Source organism: Balaenoptera borealis (assembly GCF_965194805.1).
Source record: "Balaenoptera borealis genome assembly, chromosome: 4".
NCBI lineage: Eukaryota > Metazoa > Chordata > Mammalia > Artiodactyla > Balaenopteridae > Balaenoptera > Balaenoptera borealis.
In genome coordinates, this window is record NC_138861.1 from 44,661,279 (window position 1) to 44,683,584 (window position 22,306).

General features: G+C 41.1%; 1 pseudogene across 1 annotated transcript; it reads left to right on the top strand.

The window, feature by feature from the left end:
- Positions 1–540: 540 nt before the first annotated feature.
- On the top strand, positions 541–20,094 carry LOC309628452 (annotated as a pseudogene). The gene has a single exon. The product of its transcript is annotated as an uncharacterized misc_RNA (transcript).
- The last annotated feature ends 2,212 nt before the right edge of the window (positions 20,095–22,306 follow it).

Sequence of the window (22,306 nt, forward strand, 5' to 3'; positions counted from 1 at the left end):
TGAAGTCTTTTTAATTTTATCCATTCTAGTGTTTGTAAAATCTTCATTTCCTTGATGATCAATGCCGTTGAACATTTTTCCATGAATTTATTGAATATAAATACATCTTTTTTGTGAAGTGTCTGTTTAGGTATTTTGCCCATTTTATGGACTTTGATATTTTATTATTGATTATAGCAATTTGGCAAATATATTCTCCCAATATGTAGCTTACTTTTTCATTTTCTTAATGGTATTTTTTTTTTAAAGATTTATTGATTGATTGATTGATTGCTATGTTGGGTCTTCGTTTCTGTGCTAGGGCTTTCTCTAGCTGCGGCAAGTGGAGGCCACTCTTCATCGCGGTACGCGGGCCTCTCACTATCGCGGCCTCTCTTGTTGCGGAGCACAGGCTCCAGACGCGCAGGCTCAGCAGTTGTGGTTCACGGGCCCAGTTGCTCCACGGCATGTGGGATCCTCCCAGACCAGGGCTCGAACCCGTGTCCCCTGCATTAGCAGGCAGAGTCTCAACCACCGCGCCACCAGGGAAGCCCCCTTAATGGTATCTTTTGATGAGCAGAACTTTTTAATTTTTATGAAGTTAAATTTTACCAGTTTGGTTTTTTTCTTTATGGTTTGGGCTTTTCTTGTCCTCTCTGAGACATCTCTTCCTACTCAAGAGTGCAAAGACATTATCCTGTGTTTTCTTCTAGAATTTTGAAAGTTTTAGCTTTTACATTTCAGTCTACAAGCAACTTCAAATTAATTTTGTGTATGGTATGAGAATATGGTCAACGTTTTGCCTATACAGATATCCAATCACTTCACAATTATTTATTGAAAAGACTTTCTTTTCACCATTGAATTGCCCTGTTATCTTTGTCAAAAATCAACAGTGAAGATCTCTTCTTGGACTCCAATTCTGTTCCACCAATTTGTCTGTCTTTATGCCAGTACAGCACTCTCTTAATTACCATAGCTTTATACAAACTCTTGAATCAGTTAGGGTAAGTCTCTCAACTTTTTTTTGAAAAATGTTTGGCTATTCCAGATCCTTTGTATTACAATACAGATTTTACAATCAACTTGCAACTATTATCAAATAAGTCTGTTGGAATGTTTATTGGGGCTAAGATAAAGCTATAGATCAATTTGAGAAGAAGTTTTATCTTAAAAGTATTAAGTATACCAGTCTATGAACATTATATGTCTTTCTATTGATTTACATCATCTTTGTTTTCTCTCAACAAAGTTTTGTAATTTTCACTGTACAGGTCCTACACATCTTTTATTAAATTTATTCCTAAGTATCTTCTTTTTGATATGATTTAAAAATTATATTTTTAAAAATTTCATTTACTACTCTTTGCTGCAAATATGTAGAAAAACAATTGCTTTTTGTATATTTACCTTATATCCTAATATTTTGCTAAAATCACTTACTAGTAAACTTTTATAGATTTCTTAGGGTCTTCTACATAAACATCTATGAATAAGACTTTTTACCTCATCCTGTCCAATCTTTTTTTATTTATTTTTCTTGCCTTATTGTTCCAGTAAGGACCTTCATAGCACAGTATCAAATAGAAGTGGTGAAAATAAGCATTCTTGCCTCTTTTGTGATCTTAGGGGGAAATCATTGTCTCTCATCATTATGTATGAAGTTAGCTGTAACTTTCTCATTGATGCCCTTTATCAAGTCCCATTTCCAGATTGTTGACAGCAGTTTTTTATAACCTTGAATAAGTGCTGAATTTTGTCAAACATGTTTTCTCTGTTTACTGAGATAATAAAGTTTTCATTTTTTTCTGTTAATGTGGCTAATTACATAGATTTTCAAATGTTGAACAACCTTGTATTCCTGGAATGAGCCCCACTTGGCTTTATTATCCTTTTCATACATCATTGGATTTCTCTAATATATTGTTGAAGATTTTTGTGTCTATGTTTATGGAAGATACTGGTTGTAATTTCATTTATTGATAATGTCTTGATCAGGTTTTAATGTCAGAATTATCGTGGGCTCATAACATGAATTGGAAAACATTCCCTCACCCTCTGTTTTTTGGGTTTATGTGAGATTGGTATTAATTCTTTCTCAAATGTCTGATAGAATTCACCCATAATACCATCTGAGCCTGGAGATTTTTTTTTGAGGAAGAGGGGTGGATAGTTATTATAAATTCTATTTCTTAATTAGATATAGAGCTACGGAGGTTGTTCTTTTCTTTTTGTGACAGTTTTGTAAAGTTGGTTATTTGTCCATTTCATAGAGGTTATTGAATTTATGGACATGAAGTTTTGCATAGTATCTTTTTAACATTTGTAGGGTCTGTAATAATATCCTTATTTTCATTCCTATTATTGATAATTCTTTTTTTCTTGATTACTCTTGCTAGGGGATAATTTTTATTAATCTTTTCAATTCTTTCATTTGGTAATTTTCTCTAATATTTATGTTCTACTTTATGAAATTCTGCTTTTCTCTTTATATTGTAACTCCCTTCTTCTATGTACTACTTTGCTCTATCTTATACCTTTCTTCTTTAATAGTTATGGAAACATTTCCCTCTAATAACTGCTTTAACTGCACCCCACAAACTTTAATGTTGTATTTTTATCATCATTCAGTTCAAAATATTTTCTAATTTTTTTCAATTTCTTCATTGATTTATGGATTATTTAGAAGAGTGTTACTTAATTTCAAATATTTGGGTTTTTTTTTCCCTAGAAATACTTTTGTTATTGATTTCTTTTTTTTTAAGATTTATTTATTATTTATTTATTTTATTTATTTTTGGCTATGTTGGGTCTTAGCTGCAGCACGCAGGATCTTCGTTGAGGCATGAGGGATCTTTTGTTGCAGTGCACGGGCTTTTCTCTAGTTGTGGCATGTGGGTTTTCTCTTCTCTAGTTGTGGCACGCAGGCTCCAGAGTGTGTGGGCTCTGTAGCTTGAGGCACGCGGACTCTCTAGCTGAGGTGCGCGGATTCAGTAGTTTGGGCGTGCAGGCTTAGTTGCCCTGCGGCATGTGGGATCTTAGTTCCCTGACCAGGGATCAAACCCACGTCCCCTGCATCGTAAGGCAGATTCTTTACCACTGGACCACCAGGGAAGTCCCTGATTTCTAACTTAATTTCACTGTGGTCAGAGAACATATAGTCTCTATGCTTTCAATCTTCTAATTGTGTTGAGATTTATTTATGACCCAGTATTCAATCTATGATGTTAAACACTCCAGGTGTACTTGAAAACAATGTATGTTCTGCAATTGCTAGATAAAGGGTCTATAAATGCCAGCTATGTCCAGTGGAGGAGAGTTGTTTAAACTTATGTGCTCTTTTTTTTTTTTTTTCTGCTTGGTCCATCAATTACTAAGAAGCGCTGTTAAAATCTCTGACTTACCTATTTTACTATTTCTTCATTTAGTTCTGTCAGATTTTGCCTCAGGTATTTTGAAACTCTGTTACTAGATACATGCACATTTAGGATGATTATGTCTTCATGCTTAACTGTCCTTTTATCATCATGAAATGTCCTCCTTGATCTGCGACAGTTTTTGTTTACTTCATCTGAAAAGACAAAGTCACACCAGCTTTCTTATGCTTATTATCTGTAGAGTTTACCTGTCGTTCCCTGGTGTATAATGTGTTTCCCCCTCCCTCCTCTGGCCACTTTCATGACTTTCTCCTTATCTTTAGTTTCTAGCAGTTTGATGATGATATATCTAAGCATATATCTCTTTTTATTTACCCTGCTTGGGATTTGCTGATATTCTTAGATATGCACAATGATGTTTGTCTCCAAAACTGGGGACTTTTTAGCCCTATGTCTTCAAATATATATATTTTTGTGTTGCCCCATTCACTCTCTTCTCCCTCAGGAACTCCAATTATGTGTATGATAGATTATATTGTCCCAGAGGTCTCTAGGCTCTGTTCATTTTTTAAAAATCTTTTTTCTTTCTATTCATCAGAATGAACTTTTTACTTAAGATATTGTTTCAGATATTGTTTTTCACTTCTAGAGTTTCCATGTAGATCATGTTTATAGCTTCTATTTTTATTTTTGCTGACATTCCCACATGTTCCATCATTAAGACCAACCCTTCCTTTAAGTCCTTAAACATAGTTATAATAGTTTCTTTAGTCCTTATCTGCTAAATCTAACCTCTGGGTCATCTTGGGTCCATTTCTCTGGGTCATATTTTCTGGCCCTTCAGGTGTTTGGCAAGTTTTATTATATTGTACACTGGGAATTATATATGACACATTGTAAAGAGCCTGAATTATGTTGTCTTCCTTTAAAGAGTTGGCATGTGTTCTTAGGGTATGGTCCTTTCTTGAGGGAATGGTTCTTATTCCTAGGATGTGGACTCTCTGTGATCTCAAGTGAATGTCCATGTTGTTCAGTGGGGTTTCCCCACCTCTGCGGTGGAACTCCCTCCAGCATCTCCTGGCACTAGGCAAACTCAGGTTTCTCATCGTGGGCTTTCCTCTCCCCAGTTACACCTCACAGGAGGTGTATGTGCACAGCCCAGGCCTGGGCCACAGACCTCGGATAAACACCCACACAGATTTTGGGGTCCCCTCTGAGCAACTTCCTCTTCTCCAGCCCCTCTATCCACAAAGTTCAGCAGCGCCAAACCCCAATTCCTGCCTCTCAGCTCAGCAAGACCACTGTTTTCTCAGGCTCCCCCTCACTTCTCCACAGTCAGGAAGGATCCCTGAACCCAAGAGCCAGGGCAAACAAGGGCTCCTGTCCTGTGCTTCTCTGCTCTGCCTGTTGTCTAACACCTGCAAACAGCTGCCTCATCTATTCTGTCTGTTCCATAGCTGTTTATGGTGGGAGGATTACTCTGTTGTGGTCGGAAGTGCAAATGATAGCCCTCAGTGTTTTTCTTGTGAGAACCAGCCCGGCCCAGGAATGTTAATGACTAAATGCCTTCATCTCATTACATCTTACTCCAAGAAGACTTTTTAGAGTCCTGACAAATCTGCTACATTGTCTTCTCTCTGAGGAGTTCTGTGTTACACTTACTTGTGGCCAGGGAATCTCTTCTGACTTTCCAGAGAGATCCCACCTTCCTTCTTTCTTTTGCTCTTGTGTTTGGGCACCAACACCAGTTTCCCAACTGCACATGACTGCACATGCCGAAGTTCCTCCTAACACCCTCTGGAGCTGAGGGATCCGTGGCTGTCTTGGAAAGGAAGCAGTCAGCATCAGATTCCATTCTTCCTCTCCTCTAGGGTCTGCATCTCTCACAAGAGAAGAAAGATGCCAGGTCCACCTAGTCCTTTCCCTTGTGAATGCAGCTGGACACCAAACTCTGCCAGAAGAGTGGAGGTGCCCACTCCACAGTCCTAGGCAGTTCTGAGACTGTCCAACACATACTGGGGTCTGGGATGAGCCAGAGAACAAGTGGTCACAGAAGTCCCCTTTATGAAAATAAGGGGAGGACAGAATACACACTAAACTGCCCAAATTCTGGGCCTGAGGGGCTTTTGCTTAGAATCAAGAGTTCTTTACCTCCTTCCCCACTATGGGAACTTTCTCACTTATTACAGATCTGACTTTAGGAAGCTGAGTCATATCTACCTTAATTTCTGGTTCAAAAAGGATCTCATATCTGGTCTCTGTTAATCTGATTCAAGAAGGCTACTGAGTTTTCCTCCTTTTTTTTTTTACTGTCAACCCCAATCTGCTTCACCGAGAGCAAAAACTCAGGCCTCACAGGTGTGTGGAGAAGCAGAGGTTATGCAGTAAGTGAACTACGACTGCCTCTAGCATGGACCTAGTGCAAGCAGACACTCCAAACTGAATACACACAGAAAACCTCTCTCTCTTTCTTGTTGACAAGCAGCTAAAAAAAGTCCAGTGGGGAGGGGGAACTGGATGAAGGCAGTCAAAAAGTACAAACTTCCAGTTATAAGATACATCAGTACTAGGGATGTACAACATAATAAATATAATTACCACTGCTGAATGCTACATGTAAAAGTTGTTAAGAGAACAAATCCTGAGTTCTCATTACAAGAAAAAAAAATTTTTCTATTTCTTTAATTTTATACCTATGTGAGATGATGGATGCTCACTAAATGTACTGTGAGAATCACTTCACGATGTATGTAAATCAGATCAAGATGCTGTACACCTCAAGCTTATACAGTGCTGTGCGTCAATTATATCTCAATAAAACTGGAAGAAAAAAAAAGTCTCAGGAGTGCTCTGTCCTTCCACATGCTTGTTTTAAAGCAGAAACACAGTCCACCCCAGCAGAGAGGTCCTGGTAGCTTTGGTCGGAGGCTAAGAGCACAGACACGGACAGTCTCCTTCTATGTCCGTGAGATCCTCCACACAAACTGAGTCTCTCTCCCATGGTCTTTTGTGCATGCTTCCTTTCTCTGGGGTCTGGAAGAAAGCTGGCTGTACCAGTGCTTGCAAAGGCTGCCTAATTGCAAGCTCCACAGGAGAGGCCCTAGAAGAACCACTTTCTGTTGCTGGTACAGGGCAAAAGCCTGTCTCCAAGCATCCCCATGACCACATCCTGCATTTTCTCCATCCTCTGGACCCCGTCACTCCTCCATCTCCTTCCAAAAGCTAGTTTCTGAAACTGGACCCTGCCTGCTGCTCCTCCCTCCTACCCCCAGTACAGTCCATCTCTCACCCTCAGACCACCCCTGTCACAGGCAGGACCTCTGGGGTCTGCTCAACAGTATCTCTCACTCCATATGGATTTGATCTGGAATTAATCTTGGCAAGCAAGTTGAAGGATGAGAAAGTTAACACTCATATAACCTTAAGAGTAACTTCTCAAATACCTAGATTGCAGGATTTTAGCGGTAAAAATGCAAATTTAAAACACTCCTTTAATGTGTGAAACACATTCTTTAAAACCACATTAATAATATCTCACTTGGACTGGCTGCTCTGAAAAGCCATCTTTGCATTGTTCCCTTGTCCGGCTCCCCACGTGCCTCCGCCGCCTCCACCGCGGACTCCGGCATCTTGATCGCCAGAGTCGTCGAACTCCTGCTTTCTTTTTGATCCGCTGCGTCGGATCACCGGCGGGCCCCATCATGTCAGACGCGGCCGTGGACCCCAGCTCCGAAATCACCACCAAGGACTTAAAAGAGAAGGAAGTTGTGGAGGAGGCGGAGAATGGAAGATAGGCACCTGCTCATGGAAATGCTAACGAGGCAAATGGAGAGCAGGAGGCCGACACTGAGGTAGATGAAGAAGAGGAGGAAGGGGGGAGGAGGAGGAGGAGGAGGAAGGTGATGGTGAGGAAGAGGATGGAGATGAAGGTGATGACACTGAGGCAGCTCCAGACAAGCGGGCAGCTGAATATGATGAGAATGACAATGTTGACACCGAGAAGCGGAAGACCGATAAGGAGGACTGGACAGCAAAAAAGGAAAAGTTAAACTAAGGCCACCGTGACCTATTCACCCTCCACTTCCCGTCTCAGAATCTAAACGTGGTCACCTTCGAGTAGAGAGTCCCGCCTGCCCGCCCGCCCACTTAGGGCAGCGCCACACGCGCTCTCCACCACCCAACCAAAACCACAACGCGAATTTGCAACAGGGGAAAAAAAAGAACCAAAACTTCCAAGGCCCTGCTTTTTTTCTTAAAGTACTTTAAAAAGGAAAATTTGTTTGTATTTTTTATTTACATTTTATATTTTTGTACATATTGTTAGGGGGTCAGCCATTTTTAATGATCTCGATGACCAAACCAGCCTTCGGAGCGTTCTCTGTCCTACTTCTGACTTTACTTGTGGTGTGACCATGTTCATTATAATCTCAAAGGAGAAAAAAAAACTTGTAAAAAAAGCAAAAACAACAACAACAAAACAATCTTATTCCGAGCATTCCCATAACACTTTTTGTGTATATACTTAGCTGTACCATAAGTAGTTGATTTGTATGAGAAGGTTAAAAAAGCCAAAGATAAAAGGTTTCTTTTTTTTCTTTTTTTGCCTATGAAGTTGCTGTTTATTTATTTATTTTTTTGGCCTGTTTGATGTATGTGTGAAACAATGTTGTCCAACAATAAACCAGAATTATATTTTGCTGAGTTGTTCTAACAAAATAATAATAATAATAATAATAATAATATCTCATTTGCAACCCAATGATTACTCCAGTTTAAATATTACTACGGTGCCTGAGCTATGTTTAATGAACAAATTTAATAAGACTAGCACTAAAACTCTATCCAGGTTTCTTGAGGAAAAACTTCCATAGGAGACCAATTTACAATTCATATATGTTGGGCAGGGAAAATGCAATATACTGGCCTTTCCTAATATATAGGCCATCACCACTTTTGTACACAACTTCATTTCTTTAAACGAGCCTAAGGTTAAAAAGAGAAGACTTAAGAGTTATAAGGAAAATTCAGTTTCTAAAGAGTTGTTTTTAAAAGCACAAAATAGCTCATTATGAATCATGGAGCTCTCCTTTTCCAAATGAATTCTGTCTTGTCAACACTGGAAGTGAAGAGAAACCGCAGCAAGCCTCTAAAGGAACATCTCTCTGAGTACAGAGAAGGAAGTCAGCTCCCTTCCCTCCGCTGGAAAGAAACCATGCTCCACCCTCCTTAGATCTCAGCCTGCTCTGGAGCGGAGCCTGGGGGTGCTTCCCTCCCCAGGCCTGCTGCCTCTTGCAGCTCCCTGCCTTCGCGTCGCTGCATGAAGTTTCCACCTGCCTGGCTGCCTGTGAATTGAGATCTGGAATCCCAGAAAGGGGGGAAGCAGGGGCAATGCTGCCACGGAGAGGAAGGAACTCACTTGGGGCCCAAATTCAATCTGTATGGGTCTGTCAATGAAAAGAGCTTCCTCTTACACTAGTTAAATTTAAAATCTTAGGCACACTTGATATGCACTAGGTTGTCAGTCAATTTAATATTTCAGCAAATGGATGCTTCTTTTAAAACAGTCCAGCACACCTTTGTAGGGCCAAAATGTGGAAGATCATTTCAATAATCCCTTCTCCTAAATCTTTAATGCATTCCTCATAAGACAAACCAAGTCCTCTGAAAATAAGGACAGTGTCTGGTATATAAAAATGTTCAATACATGTTAGCTATTACTATTAGGATCCTGCTGAATCACTGGAACCATCTGGAATGATAAAATTGAAACTGAGCTTCCTGAGTAAGAACACGGTCTTGTTCAATACAGGGCCTTATTACAACTGTGTATAAACTGTAGATGCTCAATAAATGCTTGTCAAAAGGCACACAGGTAAGGAGGAAGGGGGAAGGGAAAGGGAAAGGAAGAGAGGGAGGGAGAAAGGCAGCAAGCTAGTACCTACCAATGCAATTTCTACACTGAGTGGAAGTTGAGAAGGAAGTAGGTTTATTTTAAGTACAAGTCTATGAGTCTAAAAGGATTGTAGAATCATCCAATCACTTTAGCCAAATTGTTCCTAAAACATGTCTTATCTCTGCACTTTGGCCCATGACGTTTTATAGTCCTGGAATGTTCACTTCTTCTTTCCCAACAATGAACACTCTACTCATTCCTTAAGCTCAAATGCAATTACCCTCACTCCATGCAGTGTTTCATCTTCCAAAGTAGAAGCAATCCCTTCCTCTTCTCAAATATAAGTGTTATAGTGTATAAGACTTTTATTACCAATAACCAGTTTTATGTTGCTAGTTATGTTTTCATAAACTTACTTTGGATCATTTCAAATAAACTGTAAGTGTCTTTGAGGCAGAATCAATATGACATTTGAGATCACCAACCATTGTATATAATGTTCCATTTCCCTCTGGCTCTGGATGTCTTCCCTGATCCTCGAGACCCACACTGGCCACGTTTTTCCCCCCTGCTCTGTTCCCTGGAAGGCTGACCTGTATGGACTACATCATCCAGTTCCCTCGCCACGTGACTTCCAGTGGGTTAGGCCAGTGGGGAGCCCGTGAGGTGGACAACTTACTTCCTCAGTTCCATCCCCAGAGAGACCTAAGGGCTGGCTGAGGCCCACACTGAAGGTCAGAGCCTCTGTACAGCGGCCCTCTCCACCTGGTCCTCTCCATCCTTCAGGGAACTGGGTCCTCCAATTCAGGGTTTGCCTCTGTTCCCAGCCTTAAAGCACTGTATTAATTTCTGAGGTTTCCTTACTCATCTCCTGCCCATATCTTTATAAATAGAACTTTTATTAAACTTTTCTCAGTTATAATTTTAGTACACTTCTGTTTCTTGCTGAGACCCTGATAAATACTTCTGCTTTATTTTTCTTTTCCACACTTAATATCTGAAGTAATCTTATTAATTTGTTTATTTACTGAGTTTTGTACTCTTCCCCCCACCGAAAAAATAAGAATAAGCTCCATTGTCTTGTTCAAAATTATTACCCTCAGCTTCTAGAACAGTGCCAGACAGAAAGGAGGCAGTCAATGAATATTTGTTGAATAAATAAACTATATATATATTCCAATTCAGAGTAACATTGCTACGTGTTTAAGAGATGATTCCAAAGCACTGTCAGTTATTAAATCATTTTTTCAAAGTTTAGAACAAAGTGTTAACTCAGCCTGAATACAGCATTTCTTTAAACCCAATAAAAATACAAAATGCTTAACCCCGTACATTATTTTCTTGGAGTTGAGCTTCTAACATTAGCAGAAGCAAAGCAAAAAAATCCCAGAGAGTGTAATACAGAATGAAGACAAAAAGGCATCCCTAAACAACCTTTTCTTGCCAAGGGAAATATGATACCTGCCAAAAAATTAGGCAGTAATTCAAGAAGTATCTCTGATATCACTGTACACTTGTTTCCCTACTCAAAACAAAAATTTATCACCAACTGTCATTGGACTGCCATCCAAACACAATCTCCCCATTTCCTGCCTAAAACTGTGCTTTGAAAGTACTAGGACATTAATACTTATCAAGATGGGGGATAGGCCTTTTCTTACATAAATGCTTAAAAATTAATTTAGGTATTCAAGATAGAGAAGTGAAGGGAAGTGAGACCCCACTCACCTCTTTCCTGAATGAGATATGATGGATGATGGGGAAAAGCAAGAGTGGATGGACAAAAGAGGGTGGTTTAGAAAGATCTGAACCTGCCACAGCGGTCACGCCATTGGGAAGGCAGCAGTTCTGCAGTGGGAGCCCTTTCCCAACAGCTGCCAACAGAGTGAGGCTGGGTCCACAGTTCCCACATGAGCTCATGTGGGTGTGGCAAAATGCTTGTCCCCTGTGCTTTGTCTCCAACAAGCTTTAGCAGCTGTTCAGTTGCCTAACAAATGGCTATTTTCTTTCACTAAATGCCTTATCACTGAATTATCCTAGTGAGAACCGTGAGGTCCTAATGAAGCCATATTATCTGCAAATTAGTAGATGAGGAAACTAAGCATAAAGATAAACAGTATTTTCAGGAATTCACTATTAATTTGAGGGTATTTTCTATCATTTAGCAGGATTTATTTCTAATCTTTTCTCTTAAATACTGATGACACATTTCATAAGTTGTTCTGATATATGCATAGATTTCATTGCATATACATTTGATTGCAGCCCATGACCCATTTGTAACAGAACTTCCTAACTTCTTCCTCATTTTCAATATCCTCAGGTTTCTCAGAGACCCAGCCTCTCCCACTTCCCAAGGGTTCCTGACCTCTGGGGGTGTCACCACATTATCACTTGGAGGCATTCCCCCTCCCAGATCTACCCTTGATTGGGGCATGCGCCAGAATCCCTCCTTGCTCAGAGAAGCAAGCAGAGGCAGCATGAGATTACTCAGGTATTTATCACTTACTCCTGTACTGAGGGAAAGCCAGAAAGTCAGTGCTTTTAGCTAAAGATTCTCAAGTCATTCTGACCCTGGATATTGGGTGCTGAGCTCCAGGCCCTGCACTACAGAAAGGAGAGCCAGTCAGGAGCTGAGGGAGGCTGTGAGGGAGGCTGTGACTATGAGACCAGATCAGATTCAGACCCAGGTGCACTCCTGTCCAGCAGGGGTCTCCCAACCACACAGATGTACTCCAAGATTTGGCCAAGAGGACAGATGGAATTGTGGGAAAAAAACATACATTTATTTTAATAATTTTTTGACCTCTTCCATTTTTTATTTCGATATCTAAACACTTTATCTTATATATATTTTATATTTTATGTATTTATTTATAATTTATTTATAAATTATAAATAATAAAGTTGTTATTTATCAATTTAAATTTTTTATAATTTATTTATAAATATTTATATAATATATATATTTCTGGTTTTATATAGATTTGTTTATAATTCCATATGTTTTTACATAATTATATACTTATATACATAATTATATATATATACATAATTCTTATATATAGTTTATAAGGAAATAAATGTATGTTGGAGACGAGTACTCAACAATTTTTGTTCACAGGTATATTTAATCAAAAATGTTGGAAGGCTGATGCTGCAGAAATGAGATGCAAGCAGAAGGACAAGCAGGAAGGGGGTGCTCACTAAGACAGTCAGGACTAGCTAAGTGGGGTTTGGGGAACACCCACAGGACACAGGAGGAGAAGGGATCCGGAGACCTGGAGCCTGGAAGGAGGGTCCACACTGCAAACACGGAGGACTGTGACCACGGGGAGGAGGCAGTGTCACTGCCTGCTGCCGGGTTTTCTATATCCCGCTGGGATAAGAAGTCAGAGGGTCAGGGCTGCCCTCCCAGTTCCACACGTGGTCGTGAGCAGCTGGCTGGCCAGGGAGGCTGTGTTCACCCAGCATCTTCTCTTTTCCTTCAGGCCTCTGGTGCTGTTCCCCACCCATGAGGAAATAGTCTCCCTTCCGATTTTGTCCTCACACTGAGTCCTCTTACTATTGTTCCCCATTCCTGCCATCTGATCCTCGAATTCCTCCTTGTTCCCAGCTCTAGAGACGACGTCTCTGACATCTCCAGACAGACGCTGATTGAAGGCTCTGCGCGTCCCATGCTCTCAGATCACACGGTAGCTCCACCCACTTCCAGAACAACCAACTTACCACACAGGGGAACTGGGGAAAATCAAACTTAATAAACGTTTATAAATCTGACCAGTGTTCCCATGTGTAACACTGAGATTTCTCTGTTGTTTTTTTAAATCTCAAAGCTGGAGGCCAAGAAGAGGAAAGGCAGTATCTGCTCCAGTTCCTCGCTGCACCTTCTTACACAATCTTGGCAAAGGTTCACATTTGCAGTCAGCTTCATTCATTTTATTTCCCAGATGTTTTTTACACTCCAAGGCCAAAACCAACACACTCCTTCCCTGTCCACCCAGACTCCATCTGTCCATCCCTTCTGCACTGCCCATCCAGCCCCCGGGGGCAGGTTTATTACCATATTTACCTACTTGCCTGGGCGGCCTCTGTCGGAAGCCACCGCCTTCAGATCCTCATGACAGTCCAGAGTGCGTGACTCGTCAGCGGGGTGGGGACTCGAGTCATTCTTTCCCATTTACACTGTGGACTCCCTGGTGTAACTGTGAGCAGATTTTTGACAGTTTGATGCTCAAGATGAGTAGCCCTTCCCAGACTTTCTTAGCTAAACTAGGTAACTATTTACAGTCAAGCCAAAGCACTCTGTTCTTATCAACGGTTGCTGGACTTAACTCCCTCATAGCAACTGTGGCCCCTGTGAGCTGCTTCAAGGCTGGAACTTTGCGATATTTTTTGGACCTCAGACAAGAAAAACCCTCAAACATTAGCAGACTGCTAACATTAACGTTTTAGAAATCACATTGCTCCACATAATATTTGGAACATACTTACACTTTAAAAAATGACTTGTTTATCTGAAATTCAAATTTAACTGGGTGTCCTGTATTTGTATTCTCTATATCTAACAACTCTACCACGGCCTAAAGAAAAATAATGTCCTAGACTAGGAGGACCTGCACCAAAAAAAACTCTGAATAGTAAAAACAACCTTAATAATCAGACTTTCAATTCTCTTTCTATCTCCCACTACCAAGACAGAACCACATGCTGTTTCCCAACTTTCAGAAAACAAAATAAGTTAATAAAAAGAATTTTCTCAATTTTAATCTTTTCTTTTGCAATATTTTCCCTAACCATTTCAGCCAGCAAACCCCAGTGGTTGGCAGAAAAAGTGAACAACTGTTAATAGGAAAAGCACCTGACCATTCTTGGTTTGGGAGTTTTCCTTTCTCATGGTCAAGTTCACATTATACATTCAAATTTTCTGGTACTAAAATTCTTCCTAGTAAACAGGATAGTTTTAAATGCATCTGTGTTTCATAGTATTCTTCCTGGGACACAGTTATTGGAACAAATGTGAAAAACATCAAAATAATCAAATCTATCCCTTTTATTTTAGATTTGTAGAAAATGAGGCTCAGTCAACTCTAAGAACGTGCCCAAAGTCAAGCAGATGGTCCTGGTGTATGTATGACTAAACCCAGATGCCTCAGTGCCCAGACCAGGGCCCGACAAAGGACAGAACACAACTTTTCAATCGGCTGAAGCCCCTGCCAGGGCTTCCCAAGTGGGCGAGTGCCTTTCATCCATTCACTGAGTCTCCCTTTCCCTCTTTCACCATTTACAAAACGATGATTATCATTCCCCTGAAGCTAAAACAAGAAGAAATATATCACAGTTGTTTAAAAAGTATTTTATTAATGTGTCTATTTTAGAAAAGTCGATGCAACAAAATAAGACCCTATGTGTCTGCTATAAAAAGTGGACACTAAATACCGATGTTCTTCCCCTTTTAGATCCATGCCCTCCTTTCATAGTAAACATTTTGTAATATATATCCTTTCTATCTTTTGTAAAATCAATATAAATCTCCTATCTGTGATATAAAGGAAAAAATAAAAGGAAAGTGATTTATAATAAAATAGCACATATTTCAATATATAGTGATTCAGGTATGACTATACAAGGACACATAATGAGGGAAATATGTGCACAAATTTTTTATTGAAGTATAGTTGATTTACAATGTTGTGTTGGTTTCAGGTGTACAGCAAAGTAATTCAGTTATACATATATATGTGTGTATATATATATATATATATATATATATATATATATATATATACATAATTTTTCAGATTCTTTTTCCATATAGGTTATTACAGAATATTGAGTAGAGTTCCCTGTGCTATACAGTAGGTCCTTGTTGATTATCTATTTCATATATAGTAGTGTGTATATGTTACTCCCAAATTCCTAATTTATCCCTCCCCCACCACCTAATGAGCAACTATGGAATTATGAGAAATAAGACACCATTCAATATGCCTTTGTATATATTTTATAATTTGAAATAAGGGCTACAAAAAGGTATACACACAGAGAATCAGCATAAATGTTGCACCTGAATGCTTCATATTTGACATTTTAAAATAAGGGCTAAATCAGTGTATATTCATGTGCACACACACCCACACAAAGTCAGCGTGCACAGGCCAGCTACAAATGCAGACTGATACAGGGCTCCTGAATTGGTGACGTGATTTAGCAAGCAATGCTGCCATCAGTGATGTATTTTGCAGAACGATACAGTTACAGAGACAACAAAGTATCACCTTCCCTCAACTTACATGGTAGTTGTATTCCTGGGTAATTCAGAGCATATTAAATCAGTGCACAAATTATTTTGTGTTTACATAGGAAAGAGTAAGGTTCTAGGCTTAGGTGATTGTAAGTAGATTTTTCATCTACTTGAATATTGAACTGTTCAATCAAAATTTATGAGGAACTCAAGCAAATTCTACACTGTGTGGGAAATTGAGAAACAGCAATTATACTAAAGAGTGCAGGATGCATTAGGAAGTATGGACACGGCCCTATAGGAGCAGAGAGGAAAGGAAGCAACCGACTCAGTCTGGACATGTAGAGGGAAGGTTTCCAGGAGAGGAAGTGCAGTGATGCTTGAATCAAGTCTTAGAACTAGAACAAAAACAAATAAACAAAGCCAGAGAAGACAGTGTACGTGGACAGGTATTTTGGTATGAGTGAATGTGGGGTGTAGGGGAAGCTGGTGGTGAGGCTGGATAGATGCAGGCAAGGAGGACATGACAAAGGGTTGAAGTGTATCCTGAAGTCTTTTCACCTGGGAGTTACACCCACTTGCCTTAAGAACATTCTCTGGGAACCGTGTAGGATGATGACTTGGAAGAGGGTAAGTCAGATGGGTTAGGTGACTGTTAGATCAACACAGGTGAGAAATAGTGAAGGTTTAAAACAATGGCCATGGGTCCTGAGTGAATAGGATGGACTTGACATCTACCATAGGTACAGGTAGACTCAATGGAATGGGGAAACTAGATGGAGAGGGGAGGGGAGGGACAAAAAGGAGTCACTTGTGGGACATTCTAAGGGGTTGGTAGCTATGGAGGGAAATTCTTTTGGCATTAGTGAGTGGTAGGTACTTACTAAACCTAATCCTTACCATTGCCTACCACTGGTAATTACTACTAAGTATAATACATATGCCACCATTATTGAAACAATCACCCCAAAATCACACCTACTGACAGTGGGTTTAATAACACATTTCAGCAAAATTTATTGACATCTTTGGTATGACAGGCATTATCTAGATACTGGTAAAGCAGAGTGAAGACTGAGAACCTGGTCTTAAGGAACTTTAGCCACTAGGAGGCATCATGGGAAGTAACCAATGGGCAGACACTTCTTGTCTTTGCTATAACCCTAGTTCCAGTATAATGCCTGGCACAAAGTGAAAGCTCAGTAAATATTTACAGAATATGAAATATCTGATTAAGCATCAAAATACATCATTAAAGCATCACTTCTTTCCCTATAAAAATTTCCCCTTTTTACTAGACTCTTCTCATCAGTGTTTAAACATGCTTAAGCCCTTTAAAATGCTGACTTGAACCCATTTTTTTCCCTTCCAGCCACAGTCCTTTCTCTCTCCACCCTGTTGCAGCTAAACAGTTCAAATGAGTTTCCACACTCTTTCTACTTCCTCACTTCTCACTCCCTCCTTAATCTGCTCCGATCTGGTTTACCGCCCCATCACTCCATTGAAAATGCTCTTGATAAAGTCACAAAGAGCCTCCTTGTTTGCTAAAGCCAATAAACATTTCCATCATCATTGTATGTAACCTCTGATCATCATTCAACAGAGCTCCTACTCCTTACTTCATGATACATTCTCTTCTTCTGATTTCACTGAACCATACTTTTGGTTTCCCTCCTACTTCTCTGAATACCCCTCTCAGTCTCCTAAGCTGACTCATCCTCTTCCATGCAACCTTTCGGTGCTGGCATTCCTTAGAGGTTTGGTCTTCAGTCTCTTTTCATGTTATGTTCTCTATTGAAGCCATTTCATCTTCACCCATGACTTTAACTACCACCCACATGCTAACAACGCTTCAATTTCATCATCTGCCCAGAACACTCATTTGAGTTCTAGTCCTTTAAATACAGCTCTTCAGCATCTCCATGTGTGTGACCACAGTTCTCTCAAACTAAACATGCCCAACACTGAACTGATGGAGATGTACAAGTCAGAAACCCAAGAGTCATCCTTGATTCAGCCTTTTCTTTACCCAGTCCCGCTCCATCAGTAAGTGTTGACTCTACATTCAAAACATGTCCTGAAACATCTATTATTCTCCTCCACTGTGACCACATCCGTCCAAACACTGGACTATACAATAATCTATAAAGGTCTTCCATTACCATTCTTGGTCCCTACCCAATCCATTCTCTACCCGAAATTAAGAGTGATCAAAAATTTTTAAAAAATCACACCTGTTCATTATTAAAGCTCTTCAGTAATTTTCTATTGTATTAGTGTAAAGACATTTACATCCTGCAGACCCCTTATGACCTGGGCCCCAACATCTCACCAGCCTCACCCGTGACACTCTCCTCCCCTTGGCCCCTGTGCTCCATCACACTAGGTTTTCAGGTCTTCATTTGTTGTGGAACCTTCCTACCATAGTCCCCAGGCAATGCTGTTCCTTCTACCTGGAATGCTCTGAATCCCCCTGCCCTTGCCCAGGTGATTTTCACCCATTCCTCAAAGCTCCATTAAAGAGACACCCAATCAAAGAAGCCTTTAGTGTCCAGGACTAAAGCCCCCACTATACACACTCATAGAATCCAATACTCTTTCTCCTAGTCCTCCCCAAAATAATCGTTAACATTTTAATCAATATAATTCACATACCATAAAATTCACACATTTAAAGGGTAGAATTCAATGGGTTTTAGTGTATTCATAGATATGTACAACCATCACCACAGCCAATCATAGAACATTTTTGTCATCTCCAAAAGAAACACATACCCTTTATCTATCACTGCCCTATCCATCCCTGGACCCCCTCCTAAATATCCTTACTCTAGCCCTAAGCTAACACTAAATGACTTTCTGTCTCTATAGACTTTCCCTATTCTGGACTTTTCATATGAATGGAATCATATAAAATGTGTTTTTTTGTGACTGGTTTCTTTCACTAAGCACAATGGTTTCAAGGTTCATCCATGCTGTAGCATGTGTCAGAACTTCATTCCTTTTATGTCCTCAAAATAATTTTTAATAATTGAGTAATTGTTTGTCTCTCCTGATAAAATGTAGGTTCCCTGAAACCAGGATCTATGTTTCATTCCTGCCTATATCATACAGAGAGATGTTTCAAAAATGATTTGTCAAACTACCAACAAATCAAAAAAGTGAGCTTGACTTAAAGCCCCTGCAATATGTCTCTCTGATTTTGAAGGAGAGCTTCTTTTCATCACTGAGGTAATAAAACTCAGTCTGTAATCTGTATTTGTACATGTTAGCAATAATTTGCAAATAATTAAAATCTACTAATGCATCCTTAACACTTTTATACACCACTGCACAGTCTTCTTGAACTTTAAGATATATGAAAATCACCTGAGGATACGGTTTCAATGCAGATTCTGGTTCAGTACATCATGGGCAGGGCCTGAGCCTCTGCATTTCTAATGAGTTCCTAGGTGATGCCAATGTTACCACTCCAGGGACCACACTTTCGGCAGCAGAGTCTAAAAGCATTGCACTTTATCTTCTTCAAGCTTGATGGCCTTATAAAAATATGTTCAAATCATCGCTGACAAATTATTGTACTGAAGAAGCACATAGTAGGAAGTTAATAAATACTTGCTGAATTAATAAATGAGTAAATGGCATCCAACTATAAAAAGACTCCTTTAGAAAAGGGAACCTTCCTACACTGTTGGTGGGAATGTTAAGTTGGTGCAGCCACTATGGAGAACAGTATGGACGGTCCTTAAAAAACTAAAAATAGAGTTGCCATATAATCCATCAAGCCCACTCCTGGGCATATAGCTGGAAAAGACAAAAGCTCAAATTTGAAAAGATACTACACCCCAATGTTCATAGCAGCACTATTTATAACAGCCAAGACATGGAAGCAACCTTAGTGTCCATCAACAGACAAATGGATAAAGAATGTGTGGTAGGGAGGAGGGGCAAGATGGCAGAGGAGTAAGATGCGGAGATCACCTTTCTTCCCACAGATACAGTAGAAATACATCTACACGTGGAACTGCTCCTACAGAACACCCACTGAACGCTGGCAGAAGACGTCAGACCTCCCAAAAGGCAAGAAAATCCCCACGTACTTGGGTAGGGTAAAAGAAAAAAGAAATAACAGAGACAAAAGAATAGGGACGGGACCTGCGCCAGTGGGAGGGAGCCGTGAAGGAGGAAAGGTTTCCACGCACTAGGAAGCCCCTTTGCGGGCAGAGACTGCGGGTGGCAGAGGGGGGAGCTTTGGAGCCACGGAGGAGAGCGCAGCCACAGGGGTGCGGAGGGCAAAGCGGAGAGACTCCTGCACAGAGGCTCGGCGCCGAGCAGCACTCACCAGCCCAAGAGACTTGTCTGCTCAGCCGCCGGGGCGGGTGGGGCTGGGAGCTGAGGCTCGGGCTTCGGTGCTAGCCGGGAGGGAGTCCGGGAAAAGGTATGCGGCTGCCGAAGAGGCAAGAGACTTTTTCTTGCCTCTTTGTTTCACGGCGCGCAAGGAGAGGGGATTCAGAGCACCGCCTAAACGAACTCCAGAGACGGGCGCAAGCCGCGGCTATCAGCGCGGATCCCACAGCAACAGGGGCACAGAGGGAAAAACGGAAAGATTCCCGCACGGAGGCTCAGCGCCGAGCAGCACTCACCAGCCCGAGAGGCTTGTCTGCTCACCCACCGGGGCAGGCGGGGGCTGGGAGCTGAGGCGCGGGCTTCGGTCGGATCGCAGGGAGAGGACTGGGGCTGGTGGCGTGAACACAGCCTGAAGGGGTTGGCGCGCCGCGGGAAGGAGCCGGAGAGGAGGTCTGCAGCCGCCGAAGAGGCAAGAGACTTTTTCTTGCCTCTTTGTTTCGCGGCGCGCAAGGAGAGGGGATTCAGAGCGCCACCTAGACGAACTCCAGAGGCGGGCGCGAGCCGTGGCTAACAGCGCGGACCCCAGAGGCAGGCGCGAGCCGCAGCTATCAGTGCGGACCCCAGAGGCGGGCGCAAGCCGCGGCTAACAGCTTGGACCCCAGAGACTGGTAGGAGACGCTAAGGCTGCTGCTGCCGCCACCAAGAAGCCTGTGTGCGAGCACAGGTCATTCTCCACACCGCCCCTCCCAGGAGCCGGTGCAGCTCGCCACTGCCAGGCTCCCATGAACCGGGGACAACTTCCACGGGAGAACGCACTGCGTGCCTCAGGCTGCTGCAACGTCACGCCGGCCTCTGCCGCCGCAGGCTCGCCCCGCCTCCTCTGTACCCCTCCCTCCCTGTGGGCTGAGTGAGCCAGAGCCCCCAAAGCAGCTGCTCCTTTAACCCTGTTCTGTCTGGGCGGGGAACGGACGCCCTCAGGCGACATACATGCAGAGGCGGGTCCAAATCCAAAGCTGAACCCTGGGAGCTGTAGAACAAAGAAGAGAAAGGGAAATCTCTCCTAGCAGCCTCAGAAGCAGCGGATTAAAGCTCCACAAACAACTTGATGTGCCTGCATCTGTTGAATACCTGAATAGACAACAAATCATCCCAAATTCAAGAGGTGAACTTTAGAAGCAGGATATATTAATTTTTCCCCTTTTCCTTTTTTTGTGAGTGTATATGTGTATGCTTCTAGGTGAGATTTTGTCTGTATAGCTTTGCTTTCACCATTAGTCCTAGGGTTAGGTCCGTCCGTTTTTGTTTTTGTTTTTGTTTTTTTTACTTAAAAAATTTTTTTTTCCCGAATATATGTTTTCTTAATAATTTTTTCCGTATTTTCTTTTTTTAGAAATTAAAAAATTTGTTAATAAGTTTTTTCATTTTTTTTATTTTAAAAAAATTAAAATTTTTTTTCTTAAAAATTTTTTTCTTATTTTTTACTATAAAAAATTAATAAATCTATTTTTAAAAAATTAAAAAAAATTTTTCTGAATACATTTACTCTTAATAATTTTTTTCTTTTTTTTTATTATAATAGCTTTATTTTATTTTATTTTATCCTCTTTCTTTCTTTCTATTATTTTCTCCCTTATATTCTGAGCGGTGTGGATGAAAGGCTCTTGGTGCTCCAGCCAGGCATCAGGGCTGTGCCTCTGAGGTGGGAGAGCCAACTTCAGGACACTGGTCCACAAGAGACCTACCAGCTCCACGTAATACCAAATGGCGAAAATCTCTCAGAGGTCTCCATCTCAACATCAAGACCCAGCTTCACTCAACGACCAGAAAGCTACAGTGCTGGACACCCTATGCCAAACAACTAGCAAGACAGGAACACAGCCCCATCCATTAGCAGGGAGGCTGCCTAAAATCATAAGGCCACAGACACCCCAAAACACACCACCAGACGTGGACGTGCCCACCGGAAAGACAAGATCCAACCTCATCCAACAGAACACAGGCAATAGTCCCCTCCACCAGGAAGCCTACACAACCCACTGAACCAAACTTACCCACTGGGGACAGATACCAAAAACAACGGGAACTATGAACCTGCAGCCTGTGAAAAGGAGACCCCAAACACAATAAGATAAGCAAAATGAGACGACAGAAAAACACACAGCAGATGAAGGAACAGGGTCAAAACACACCAGACCTAACAAATGAAGAGGAAATAGGCAGTCTACCTGAAAAAGAATTCAGAAAAATGATAGTAAGGATGATCCAAAATCTTGGAAATAGAATAGACAAAATGCAAGAAACATTTAACAAGGACGTAGAAGAACTAAAGAGGAACCAAGCAACGATGAAAAACACAATAAATGAAATTAAAAATACTCTAGATGGGATCAATAGCAGAATAACTGAGGCAGAAGAAAGGATAAGTGACCTGGAAGATAAAATGGTGGAAATAACTACTGCAGAGCA